The sequence below is a fragment of the Triturus cristatus genome, chromosome 3_2 (genome assembly GCF_964204655.1).
Source record: "Triturus cristatus chromosome 3_2, aTriCri1.1, whole genome shotgun sequence".
In the NCBI taxonomy this organism is placed as follows: Eukaryota; Metazoa; Chordata; class Amphibia; order Caudata; family Salamandridae; genus Triturus; species Triturus cristatus.
The window spans coordinates 507772704-507787447 of NC_140584.1; positions in this window are offsets into that span (position 1 = coordinate 507772704).

Consider the following 14744-nt stretch of genomic DNA (forward strand, 5'->3'; position numbering starts at 1 on the left):
TAGCGTTAATTCGCTCCTTCAGTATTTGCTTTTAATATAAAATGTCAGATACTCCACGTCTTTATATCTGTAATTTCCTTTGATACATTGAGCTTCTTCACAACCATTGTTTATTAGGCTTCATCCGCCATGCAATTTCATGCATCATAACTTCCAATCAAAAACACTCTGCTACTGAAATTACTGCACTTATGAGTGACAATACTGTGTAATTGGTGCATTCTTCCTTTGATGAGCTTTTCGATATTTCTGTCTTAGGGATAAATCTAAATATATTAAGTCAAGCTTGAGCTTTTGTGCACTTCACTTTGCTTTATTAAGGCATAAGTGTACACTTGCACAGTACATTGAATTGACATTTCCGAGATTGAGTGAAATTTTTTCAAAATAGAGAGCATCCCTAATGTAAAATGGAAAGAAAGATTAATTCATTTTTACAAGTTTTGTTTGGACTGTTCTTTATACTAATATCTTGAGAGAAAACATTTTTATCTCAATACTTTTTTTTATAAACGATTCTGAAGCGATCACAAGAAACAAGCTATTATCGTAGCGAATGCATATTAAGTCAAAGTGAACACACTTACAAAATGTAAATGATCGCACTATTCTTTTCTCACTAAATAATACTATTTTGCACGGCATCAGAGTAACAAATTTTCTTCTGTTACAAATGGGATTTCTGGTTGGCTAGGGCATGCGACACAGCCAGGTAGAAACCACCACTTTAGTCAGGGCAAGGGAGTTACACGCTGAAGAGAAGCCCTGCTCACCCTCTTGGTAGCTTGGCACAAGCAGTCAGGCTTATCCCAGAGGCAATGTGTAAAGCGTTTGCGCAACACACACACAGCACTACAAAAGAAACTGCACACAAGGTTATATAAAAAATAGCCTTTGTATTATCTAAAACACATTAGAATCATAATCACACATAAACACTGTGCCAACTGGCACCAGGTAATAATTTACAGGGATTATATACATGACCGAGCTAATCGTGCCACAGTCAGAACCAATAGAAAGCACAAGTAATAATACAACCAGTAACTACTGGTAAAAGAATGAACTCAGCATTATCACGTTAGCAACATAAACGCATTATGCCTGCATCACATTAGTCATAAACACATTATGCATAAATCACAGTGCACTGTAGTAACACTCCCCAGGTGCATACATCACCTTCAGCATAATCATAATATGCAATCGCATTAGGCATCACCACAAAAATAACCCCAGGCCAACTGGCCTTTCACTGGGGCTCAAATGCCCTCCGTCCCAAATGTCAGGACTCAATTATAGGACCTTCCACGGACCTATGGCTGCCTTGGCAGCAAGAACAAGGTGCGCAATGCACTGAGGCGCGCCTCACCTCTCCCTTGAGGTAAAAATAAACATGCCCCCTTGTTGCAGCTGGCCACGCTCTTGCAGTGCAGCTGGAAACAGCAGAAGAATGGTACCAACAGCATGCCGTGGGAGCCCCTCCTTCCCGGGGCTCCTCTCGTGCCGAAGAAGCACTGGCACCAACTGTGCTTGAGGGGCACCAACAATGCGCCAGACAACTTCAGCCCCCAATAGGCACTCATAGTGCCCTGCACCAACAATGCTACGGTAGTTCCCCTTCACCGGGGCTCGTCTCCTCTGGCTGGCCCACTCATGGCTCGTTCGGAGCTCCCAGCTCCCTCTAGCAGCCTCAGATCTGGCACCCCCTGTGCCCTGCACACACCCCACTCACTGGGGTCTTCTTCGTTGCTTTCTGCCTCCTCCGTTCTCCTTCCTGGGGAGGCTCCTAACTGCGGGGTAGGCTCCTGCCCACTGGCAGTCTTTGCTCCGGCTTCCTCGTACACGGGGACAGCTCGGCAGCATCTCGGCTTACGGTCACAGAGGCGGGGTAGGTTCCCACCCTCCTACAGGCACAACTCAGCCTGTCTTCCGGCCGGCACTTCTCTTCCGGCCCTGCCCATAACCAGGCAAGATGCCTGACTTCCTGACCGGCCGCGCTTCTCTTCTCCGGCTCTAAAGTGCGGGGTAGGCTTCCACCTTTAAATAAACACAAATTCGGGGTGGGCTCCCGCTCAGAGGAGCGCAAAAATGCAGGGTAGGCTCCTACTTCACCCCTGGACCATGGGGGAATCCCCACGCTGGGATTCCCTCTCAGGCACTTCGCAGCAAAGCGCTGCAGGGCACCAGTGCTCCTCTTGCCCTGGAGCACGAGTTTCCGCGGTGCAAAGTCCAGAGCGCTTCCCACAGGTCAAGCCCCCAAAGTCCTCAGTGGCGGAGCTGGGCCCAGGTAGGCCAGCTCCCAGGGCCCTCTTGGCCAAGGGGCAATCCCTTGTGGCGGTTCCTCCTGGGGCCCAGCAGTTCCAGCACCAAAAACAGCACAAAGAAGCAAACTTTCATGGGGTCACAGTCCCAAAATGTATACAGCATTTCTCTTTGTCTGCCCTGGCACAGGCTTGGGGGAACCAGTCTCAACTGGTTCTGGGAGCTGTTGAAGCACTCTGTTTATCAGGCTTCCACCCTCCTTTGTCAGATTGGGCTCTGTCATCAGACACACCACAGGGGGGCGGAGCCAGCATTTACCTACGCGGGGCACAGACCTATTCAGGGTCAGGGGACTACTCCTCCTACTACTGTAAATGCAGATCTCCTATTCAGCCTAGCGCTGACTCTCCCTGCCCTCCCTGAAGCCACACACACCTCACTAGCCCCTGTCATTCCAGAGCCAGACATGCAATACACATCAGGCAGGCAGCCACATAGCACACAGAAATGCCAACTTCTAAAAGTGGCCTTTCTAAAATAGTGATCATAAATCTGCGCACATCATTGCGCAGCATTTATTATCACTAATCCAAACATACCAAACTTGACCACGCTGCTCCTCTCATATCAGGAATTACCACTGAAACACTTATCAGGGAATCCCCAATGCATTCCTATGAGAGGGCCGCCTCACAGCAGTGTGAAACCAAAATGGCTGTTTGTCACTACCAAGACATGTCACACACTTAAGGTACATGTCCTACCTTTCAGCTACAATGCACCCTGCCCATAGGGCTAGCAAGGGCCTACCTTAGGGGTGATTGACATTTAGTAAAAAGGTGTGTCACAGACGTGACACTCACTTTCGGTGCCACGACACAGCGGCAGTCACCCTGTGCGCACAGCCCTGCAATGGCAGAGGCCTGAGACAGGTTTGAAAGGCTACTTTGGTGGGTGGCGCAATCAGCGCTGCAAGCCCACCGGTAGCATTTAATTGACTAGGTAAATTAAACACGCCAAAAAGGTTTAGACGAATCTTACAGTGTTTACCACAGAGAGCACATGCACTTTACACTGGACAGCAGTGCTAAAGAGCCCAGAGTCCTAAAACCACCAACACCATTTCAGACAACAGGCTAGGAGGAAAAAAAAAGGTTCAAGGATGACCCTGCAAAAAGGGTCAAGTCCAACATCTTCAATTTAAGATAGGTACATTATCCAATCCAAAATTTTGTTCAGTGCAGTCTTAATATAAGCTCTACTAACTATGGTATTGTATATTATTTATGTGTTTTAGATTTTTGGGTATATGTGATCTAGGTGATGCTCTTTATGTCATAGGACCCTCAGTTCAAGGAGTGTGGGCCGTGGGCTGCCCATCAGCCCCAAGTCTGTTGCATGTATTGTGGGTGTTTCTGGTAATTGATACAAAGGGAAAACATGATACTCTTGTAACCACCCCTCCCCCTATAATTCTAGTGTGTAGAAACTCCAAATATGTTTTGATTGATTGTACTGCACCCTGTATTTGATGTGACAATTTAGAAATGTTTTTTCAATGAGTACTATCTCCTTGAAAACTGCATCATATTGGTTTGGTCAGAGCACCCCTTCTCTCCACTCAAGAGGCCGGGGTTTAAATAAGTCAACACCTGCTGTCTTGGACTGTCCTGTGAAGTGATGAATATGAGGAACAGATGGTACCACCAACATAAGCGCAATCCCCAGCTACAAATCTTCTTCAAAACTATAAATGAAACGGTACCTTTTACATGGCACGTTTCCTCCAGTGCATTCTACCAGTCAGTGCTGCTAGGACAAATTTATACTAGTTTCTAGCGATGCTCCATGTGAGTTCCCTCTTACCGGCCTGGCTCTCCAAGACAGTATCAACCAATATCCATTGACATGGCCATGGGTACTCATCTGCTCCCAACATTTATCTCTTGGGTGGAGTCAAACAGCAGCATGGATTCAAGGAGCTGCTTAGAATTTGCATCTGAATGCTCAATATTACCTGATGATCCACACAAATCCATCCTCACATGTGCCCCCACCACTTGCACTTTAGAGCAGCAGCTCTGGGCCATGTGAGCTGCCGTTAGTTTCGCTTCCATAGTTTTAGGACCTCCTTGATTTTCGAGATGGGAATTCAAGGAACAGAGCTACCTGAACAAACTCCCACTACCATCTCCATTGTCAATGGGGACCCCATAGTTTCATCTTTGTAGATGTTTTTGCAGAACGTCATCCCCTGCAGAACTTGCTCCTTTGCAGAATCCTCTAGAACCCTTACACGGGGAATATTATTAAATTATATTGACCATACTCAGTTTCAACGCGTTTATCATCAAATTTCAGTTCATGTCTTAACCTACCAGCCAATGATGGGAAATAGAGAATGCTTCATTTCAATTACAGAAGGCGAAGCACACTTACTAGAGGCTTCAGACACTATAGTATCCAAAGGAGAGGGTACATAACCTATTAATCTTGGTATGGCTTGGCAGTATTCAGTGTGGTCTGAGGTCTGAGATAACAGATCTTGATAGATTGATGCCTTGAAGTTTTCTTTTTATATTGGGTTCAACAGATCTTTATTTCTGGGCCACATAAATAGGCAAATACTCCTATCAGTAGTTTTATTAATGTAATGCACATGCATGGATCCCATTATGGAAACAAAAACCACGAATGTAGAGCACAAGGTCTGGAGTAATATAGGATATACGTGAGTTTAGCTTGAAATGTCAAATGAATGCAATTCAAGGTTCAACAGCTTAATTCTACTTTCCCTCAAGTACTTAAACCTCATGTGGAAGATTATCACATTGATTTGAGTTTGGATTACCCCATTTGCATCAACCATGAAATATTATATTGTCTTGGACTCCTCACAATAAATGTAATGTCATATTAGCAAAATTGGAAATGGTCCTCATGATAACAGATTACAGACTGTGCACCAGAATGTCTATGCATGTTGCATGGTCACTTATATTGGGATATATAAAATCAGGCTAACCCACAATTTCACAATATCCGGCCTTCTAATCTATAGGCCCCCCGGGCCTGCAAGTGGTTTTAGGGAAGACCTACTAAGCAAAGTGGGACACTTTGCCAGCAAGGCGGCAAATTTCACTATTCTAGGGGATCTTAATCTCCACCTAGAGAACGGTGAGAAAGCAGAGATCGTCAGCTTCTTGGCCGACTTAGAGGCCTTCCAGCTGATGCAACTCGTTCTCGAAGGTCCTCACGTGGCTGGCCATTTGCTGGATCCTGTTTTTTCTAATCTTAACCCTATAAAAATGTATCCGCCGATCCCGCAGGCTTGAACTGACCATTTTTTGGTTTGATTCTCTGTGCAGCTGCAGGGCAAGGCGGATATACCTCGCTCAGCCCAAGTTCTCAAACGCCCATGGCACAGGTTAGACCTGGAGCTTTTCTCTGCCTGGCTATGTGGGCATAGGCCTCAGCTACCATCAGATGTGGATGCGGCAAATTCGTGTTTCCATGAATGACTGATGGCCGGCCTGGATAGAGGTATTCCAGCTAAATGGAGAGGAAAGGGACGTGGGCCATCGAATCCATGGTTCAATGATGCTCTTTCTCTAGCTAAGAAGGGCTGTAAGCAGCTGGAGACGCTCATACGATGCGGCAGCAAAGTTAGAATATCGGGCGGCCATCAAGCAATACCATAAGGGTATTCAGAGAGCACGAGAGGAGTTTGTGGCCAGTAAAATCTTGGGCAGCTCTATCCCCGCCAAGACTATCTTCTCCCTGCTTGATGGCATGAAGTGTGCAGGTGTCATTAGGGCTTCCGCTATCGCCTCCAACCATCAGTGCGACGAGCTGGCTCAGTATTTTGTCAACAAAGTGGAGCAGATATATCTGGCTCTTCCAAAGGCAGCTCTCTCTGTGGAGGGGGGGGCCTAGAGGGGGTGATATATCGGGGGGTAACAGCCTGGCGTCATTTCCTCTTTTACCGCACCTGGAATTTGAGGCCTTGTGCTTAAAAATCAAATCTGGCTCCCCGGCCGACCCTGTGACCCCTACCCACTTTCGCCAGTTTTACCCTCTGATCTCCGATGTGAGCTTAGATCTTGCTAATTTGTCTTTGCTGAAAGAATCTGTACCACGGGCGTGGAAACACGCGAAAGTTATCCCTTTGTTAAAAAAGCCCTCCTTGGACTCAGCCGAACCTAGTAATTATCGGCCCATTTCCCAGCTGCCTTTCTTTGCTAAGGTGGTGGAAGCACATGTGAACTCCACTTTGTCTAAATTCATTGAGCAGTATGCCATCCTTGATCCTTCACAACATGGCTTCCGGCCCAGGCACAGCACCGAGTCAGCGCTACTGGCCGTGTCGGAAGCCATTAGGGGCAGTTTGGACATAGGGGACTCTGCGGCCTTGGTCCTTTTGGACCTAAGTGCCGCATTTGACACCGTGTCCCATAAGATTCTTCTCAAACGCCTACAGGACATTGGGATCAGGGATTCGGCTCTGGCTTGGATTTAGTCTTTCCTAGCGGAGAGATCCTTTCAGGTCTTAGTACCTCCTTTCTCCTTTCAGGAGTTTGCGTTGCATCAGGGGGTGCTACAGGGCTCCATACTAAGCCCTCTTTTGTTCAATCTATATGTCAGCCCTCTGGCAGAGGTGGCTAAGGGTAGGGGGTTGTCGTTGGTATCGTATGCTGGCGACACCCAATTGGTGATATCTTTCTCGAAGAAATGCAACACCAATTTGGGCAAGTTTAGGGAAGATCTTCTGGCTATCTCCGATTGGATGGCAGCTAACTGTTTACAGCTGAATGCCGGTAAATCAGAGATTCTGTTGTTTGGAAAGGACCGGGAGCTGTGGTCTGAGCAATGTTGGCCGGACCGCCTCAAACCTGCCCCACTCCCTAAGGAAACTGTAAAAAATATGGGTGTGTGATTTGATAATGGCTTGACTTTCGATAAACAAACGAAAGTTGTTGCGGGGTCTGTTTCGGGCTCCTGCATGGCCTAAAACCTTTGCTCGGGTTCTTCCCTCCCAAGGTGCGCCAGACTATTGTCCAGGCATCTGTTTTGTCAAGATTGGACTACGATAATTCCCTCTATTTGGAGCTAACAAGGCTAGTATTAAGCACCTGCAGAGGGTTCAGAACACGGCAGCACGGATTCTGGTTGCATTGCATAGATCTTGCTCAGTAGCGCATGTCCTCCCCAAACTCCATTGGCTGCCGTTTAACAAGCAGATTCAATTTAAGGCGCTGTGTATTTCACATAAGATCTTGTCACGACAGGCTCCGTTGGGGATACTCCATCTGATGGAGGCCTATGTGCCTAAGCGCTTGTTGTGATCCGCCGACCTTGCTCTGGTCTGTACTCCCCGAGTTGGAGAGCGAGGGCCGGGGGGCTTTCCTTCCGCTGTATGGCGGCGAAACTTTGGAACTCGCTCCCGACCCCTATCAGAACTAGTCCGAATCATTTGGCAGTTCGCAAGGCCTTGAAGACATGGCTTTTCCCTACTTCTACTGTCTAATCACTCAGTCTTTCTCCTTGGCTCTTGTTTCTGGTCCTTGGTTTGCGCTGGGACGCCTCGTCGCTGAGGCAGCCATGCGCACTAGAAATCTGAAATAAAATAAAATAAATATAGCATATTCCTGAGCCATTGCTTGATACAAAAGGTGAAATATAACACTACTGCATCACTATTTTGCTTAAGGATTCACATGATCTTTAAAGATCTCTTTATTCATGTATAACTTGCGTTAGTGAAACAAGTTGCTTTTAGAGATGCAGATTTTGGGTCTGAATTTATACGTTTTATTTTTATTGGTAGTGAAAAATTCATAAGCGCCTGAAACAGAAATTCCAAATATAATTGCACATTATTGTTTAGACTCTAAAAAGCAGAACTTCAAAAGAGCAGGAACATGCAAGGTGAACATCCTTCTGTTTTGGGGCGTGGTAAGTCAGCATAGGATTTTTGTCCCTAGAGTACCTGTCAGCATGTAAAGGGAGATTGTCTGTGCACAGTCATGGAAGAATTTTCATTGAAGGATGTGACTACAGACATGATAAGAACCTTTGAGCTAGCTGCATGCTGTCTGTAGGCTACTGCGTTGATAGCTTTAGAACCGATATCAAGAAATGGGTGGTAAAGTTCAGGAAATTTTTCAGTAAATTTGAAGAGGTAGTGATGGAGGCCCTAGGAGAGACCCAGACAGAGAGTCTTTCAACTGTCCCACTATGTAAGAATTAGTGCAATAATGAAGATGTCACATATTGTCACCCAACCATATTCCCTTACTCATCCAGGAATTATGTATAATTATTAACATGCAACCTTTCGGCCACTTCTTCAGAGGTTTCTTGGCTCATTGATTTAATTGGGTACCTTGTCGCTCTTATTGAGTATGCTAGTCTGGGTGAGAAGTGGACCAGCCCAGTCCAGTGATGGAAGTCCTGCTCTGAACATGTTCGGTCTCATTTACTATATTTTGACACACGGCAGCCAGCAAGCCTTCCTGCTGCGCTGCTGTGCGTCAAGATAAAATGGCAGGAATGCATCTACAAGATACAGCGTATTCCTGTCCTTCTCCCCTGCGCCAGCACGCGAACAGCTACCATGCGGCAACACAGACACCCTTGTGTCATGTTGCAAGGGTGCCTGCATTGCTGGGATGATTATTTCCTGCACGAAAACAATAATTGATAGCATTTTCCACTTTCTATGCATGATGCAGAATGCAGCACGCATAGAAAGAGGAAAAACTTGGAGAATTACAAGTATTTCTCCTTGTTGCACAATTCATATGCCTCCCCAGCTATACAAAACATTGTAAATCTGGGAATGTATCAGGTTCCATGGATGTTGCATAGGAACACCCACAGCAACACCCATGGAATGCCCCTTTGACGCAGAATAATGCATGAAAGGTGCCCATATTTACAAGACCTTGAAACGTCACACAGGGTGACTTTACGTGGCCTTGTAAATATGGTCAAGCATATTGCGCTGCCGGTGCATCAAAAAAAGTGATGCACCGGCAGCGCAATGCGCTTGCAAATGAGGCCCATTCAGTTTGCATAGCTGACATCTCAGCTGGGACTCCTGCTAGGACCATCCTCAGATGGGTCCATTCTGATTTATTGGCCATAGCTCACAAGAAAGAACTGCTTCTATTTAAATGCCACTGAAAAAGATCACCTTCCATTCAAGTAGATGGGTAATTAGCATTTCAAATTAATCAAATTAATGTGGATAGGAGTATGTAGAAAACATATGACTGAACCTATCACCTTTGCCCACTTTCATTAAATGAAAGAGCTCCTCTTATTGAAGCAATCAGTTACTTCTATTATGATACCAATGGCAATAAAGAAAAACATTTATCATTACCATCCATCCATTTTATAACAGCTGGACACATTTACCTTGGTAACTGAGTACCTTTAATGTAATAAGCTTATGTGTAAAAAGAATTTGTATAATACATTTTACTACCTGTTGATCATCTTAATTGTTACACACACAGTGGTAGAAGAAGCAATGAAAGAAACAATGCAATTTCTGGTCATACGCTGGACTTAATTTTTACCCCTTCTAATGCTTTGATCTGTGGGCCTCCCCTACCTTTGACCTGGACTAATCATTCATTAATGTGCTTTCAAATACCTAAAGTAGAGAGGTCTAAGAAACCAAGGTCTGGGCTGAAGAGAGTCCCACGACAATGGCAGCGCGTTACTCCTGATACTTTCGCTGAATAATTTGATTTCTCTGCAGCCACAAAGGACCAAGATATAAATCACACTTTTACAGACTATCATAAGGCTTTAAATTCTGCCATTGATAAGATTGCTACTCTTAAAACACATTTCAATAATTAATCACAGGACGCATGCACTTTGATACACCGGTGAGTTGAGACAGAAAAAGTTGTTACGGAAAAAGCAGGTAAGACGATGGCGTCTAACTAACAATTTGTAGTATCCTACAATAAATCCTGCGATAAAGAGGCGTATAAAAAAACACTACTAGGTACCATCAGAACATAAAAATTGCTTGCGAAATCTACATCACTAATCAAATTATCCACACAGCAAGCTCTTCCAAAGAGCTTTTTAAAGTTTTAAATGATGTTATTAATCCCCATGCTTGCTTTTAGTCGATTTAACCTTCTCAAGAATGATGTAATTCTCTTGCTGATTTCTTAATGGGTAAAATCATGACAATTCATCAAACTTTGCCTCTCCTTCTAAGCAGCCTAAAACTAAGCTGAATTTAAATACTCCTTTCAGGAAAGATGGACACAGTTGGGGAAAGTTGAATACTTTCTCTCTTGAGCACATACAGTGTGTCATAAACAAGGCCAAATCTGGTTCCTCTTCTGATCCATGTCCAGCTATGATCTCAGTGCGTCTCTCTAGGCAGATTACGCCGACTATTAGATCCTTGTTTAATGCATCAATAGAGACAGGGAAATCTCCAATGGCCTGGAAATCCACACAGATTATGCTTATTCAAAAAAGGGCCAATTTAGATTCCTCAAACCTCTCTAATTATCAGCCTATTTCCTTACTTCCATTCCTTGGCAAGATCTTGGAAGGTCTTATCAAGAAAGGCTATTTAGAGGAAAATAATATCTTGGAACCTTTATCAATCAGTGTGCAGGTCTCAGCACAGCACGAAGACGGCCTTGGTTGCCGTGATAGATTCCGTAAGATGTTCTTTGGATGATAACACACCCTCTAGGTTTGTGCTCTTACACCCGACTGCAGTTTTCAACATTGTGTCGCATGATAGCCTGTTGCATAGGCTAAATTGAGATAGGGATCCATGGGGCTGCCTTGGAATGGTTCCAAGACTTCTTTATTCAGTGACTTTAAGTCGTGCACCATGTTGATTGATAAAGGTGTACCCCAGGGATCTTGCTTGAGCCATGCATTGTTCCATATATACATAGCCCTACTAGCCAAACACCTGAAATCTTTCATATTTTAAATCCTTTCTTATGCTGATGACGCTCTGCTGGTTATTTCCTTTGATAACAACGTGAACAAAGTTAAGGAACCCTTCTCCAATGGGATGAAAGTAGTAGCAGAGTGGATGTCGAGAACTACCTTCAGCTGAATGCTGAAAAGACGTAGATTATACTCTTTGGGAAATCCCTACAACTATGGCCGCCCGATTGGTGCCCACCTGAATATAGAAGTGTTCCTATCCCCAGTCAGGTAGTAAAAAACCACAGTGTTACACTGGATCAAGCTCTAACTATAAAAAAAAAACAAGTCCTGTTACTAATGAGCACCTGTTTCCATAGGTTGCGGCTACTGAGGAAAGCACTTCTTTTTCTTTTACTTGCGGCCTGGAAAACCTTGGTACAGGCCCTTGTTGTCAGCAGCCTTGATTATGGTAATGCTCTTTTGTCTTCTGCCAGTGAGACATAACTCTCTACGCTGCAGGTCGAGCAGAACACCGCTGCACAGCTTATTTGCAATCTTCCTTCTAGAACTGCTTTGCTCCACTTCTAAGAACATTACACTGGCTACCAGTCTGAAATAGAATTACATTTAAGATCTGCTGCTTTACCCATAGAGCTTTAGTTGGGAAAGGACCAAGCTACCTGCACCAGAAGCTTAAACGCTATCTCCCTGTTAGGAATCTGCAATCAAAGGATAAATAGCTACTTACTAATCCCCGTATTCAATGTTTAAAGTGTGGAGGCAGATATTTTTCTTACTTGGCTCTTACTTCTCGAATCGTCTGCCTTTTCATATTTGTACATGCTTTGCTTACACCAAATTCAAGAAATTATTAAAAACGTTTTTAATTTAATTTTGCCCTTTGGTCCTGCAGTTGTGTCTATCCGCAGCACAGAGATACCCCTTTGGGGTGATTCATTCCCAATACCAAGTAAAAATAAAAACATCTCTCCTTCCCATGCCAGGCACAAAGCACATGCACATCAAACACTTGGCATTTCCAGCTCGCTGGCCATGCTCTGAAGAGTACTTCTTCAAGAAGGTAGTTACCAAAGACATCCCACGTATATTAGGCATTCATCCCCTAAATAGGTCTCAATATACTAAATCCAGCATTATCACAGTATTATCATGTATCGGGTATATATGGTAAACAATTAAGTGGGTTTACCACCCTTCTAATCAATGTGTTCGTGCACGTACCCGCTACAGGAGCAGCGAGACAATCCAGATTGCGTGGAAACCTTCATAGAGGTTTTGTCTCAAGGAAATCTTTGGTTTTCTGCTTTACTCCAATGTTCCCAATTTTTTTTGTTAAATGTGCTCTGCTCAGAACATGAGTTAATTCTCCACAATACAGTTATGGGCCAGAGCAGAAGGCGAGGGTGCAGAATGAAGGTAAACTACAATTAAAAGCTGTTAACATCTGGCAACATGTGGGTAATAAGGCTATTACCTCCACGGCCCCATCTCACCCATATTTTCTTACACACATGTTCAGAGCCCCTGTCAGTTTCAAGTCTCTATTTTACACGTTTACTGTACACCTGGCTGGCTAAACCAATCTCAGCTTCCCATTGGGGTATCAATTTGCTTTTATAATGTTTTGCACGTATTTTACAATTTGTAATTTAACGAAAACCTTATGCAAATAAAATAAAAATAGGGAACCCAGGCAGGGAGGAAACGGGTTGCCGGATAGAGAAGGTAAAGAGAGGCTTAAAGGGGTAGGCCCAAGCATCCACAGCATCAAAAGTGAGCAATTAATATCAATTCTTAAGTTTTCAATTTTGTTTCATATAACTCTTATATTTCACACATCTTTCCAGGTATAACCCGATCCACCATTTGTGAAATGGGTTTATACCTAGACAGATGTTGTCGCACAGACTGTAAACAGATATGTATTCCTGACTTTTGAACTGTGTGAAATATATATATATATGTAAGGGCGAAACATGTGTCGGTTGTTGAAAGTTCCAAACTTCACCTTGTAACATCTCGATCAAATTATGAAAACTTAAAATTCAGCACTAGAAGCCTTTGAGCACTCTCTTCTTACTAACACTGAAAAAGGAGGAGGAGGCACTTACATACTTCCACATAAGTTTACCATGTTGGGTTGGGGAGACAGGCACTCTGCAGAGTTGGGATGGGCGTGCAGTTCGAGGTCCGTTATACAAGGGAAGCTGGGTGGGGGGTTTTCCTTTTTTTCATCACTTGCCTTTTTCTTAGGTTGTGTTACTGCAAATTATTACTAGGGGAAGAGGCACTGCACTCTTCAGAAACACACTATTTGTTATTGAAACTTAGCTTTAGGTTTGCCACATTGCAACCTCAGTTAGGGTTGATGGGTTTATTGCAGACAAGAAACAGTCCAAGAGAACTCTATGATATGAGTAGCGGAGGGGGAGGAAAAGGCCCTATTTAGATATATGAGAGTAGGAACATACACAAAGACCCCAGAGCTTCGTCTCCTATCTTGGACTGTTAACAGACTAGTGGATAAAATCAAAAGGGGAGAAGTGCTCCAGTATATCAAATAACACTCTCCAGGCGTTATTCTATTGCAGGAGACACATCTCTTCGGGAATGCATGTAAGGCATTTGACTGCTGGGGCTACAAAATGTTGGTACATGGGGGCTACATCTCCAGCTCCCGAGAAACAGGTATCCTTCTTAGAAAAAGCGTCCCAATCTCAATCAATAAGACTTGGACGGACAAGCAAGGCAGGTTTGCTGTATTGATGGGCATGTGGGAGGGGGAGATGGTTGACATTATTTCTGTTTATTTACCTCTAGCTTTACACAACGTCACTTTTCCGGACAAGGGCGTGCTTCTGCGCCAGACACCAGAGGGTGAGTTCTTGATAGGAGGGGATTTTATTACAACACTTAGTGATACCATAGACCGGCGTCCCCGGAGACAGTCCCTCCCTCCCAAAACCCAACTAGCAGACGTTTTAGCGGCATTGGGGATGGTGGATGTTTGGAGGACTCTTAACCCCTCTTTACAACACTTCACTTTCCAATCCGGGGCTCATGGTAGCAAGTCCTGCATTGACTTTCTCATCTCATTGGCATCCTCCCTGATACATTTCCAGGATGTGCGACAACTAGCGAGAGGAATGTCGTATCACTCCCCCGTGTTGGCAAGATACAGCCGGGGCACTTCACGAATAAGGGACACAATCTCAATAAATCCCTGGCTCCTCAAACTTCCAATAATATGGGAGGGTCTTCTAACACAAACAGCCCACTATTTAAAAGAAATGAGAATTCAGTTGCCTCCTCATTGACGCTTTGGGAAGCCTATAAGGCAGTAATCAGAGGTCAGGCCCTCTCCTTGATGGTAGGACATAAACGAGACGGATGTGCCACGGTGGAGGTGCTGAAACAGGAAATTCTGAAGCTGGAGGCAAAATAAGGGCAGGACATGCAGATAGATACACAACACCGCTTACGACTGAAACAACAAGAATATAGAGATGTAGTAGCGGATGCGG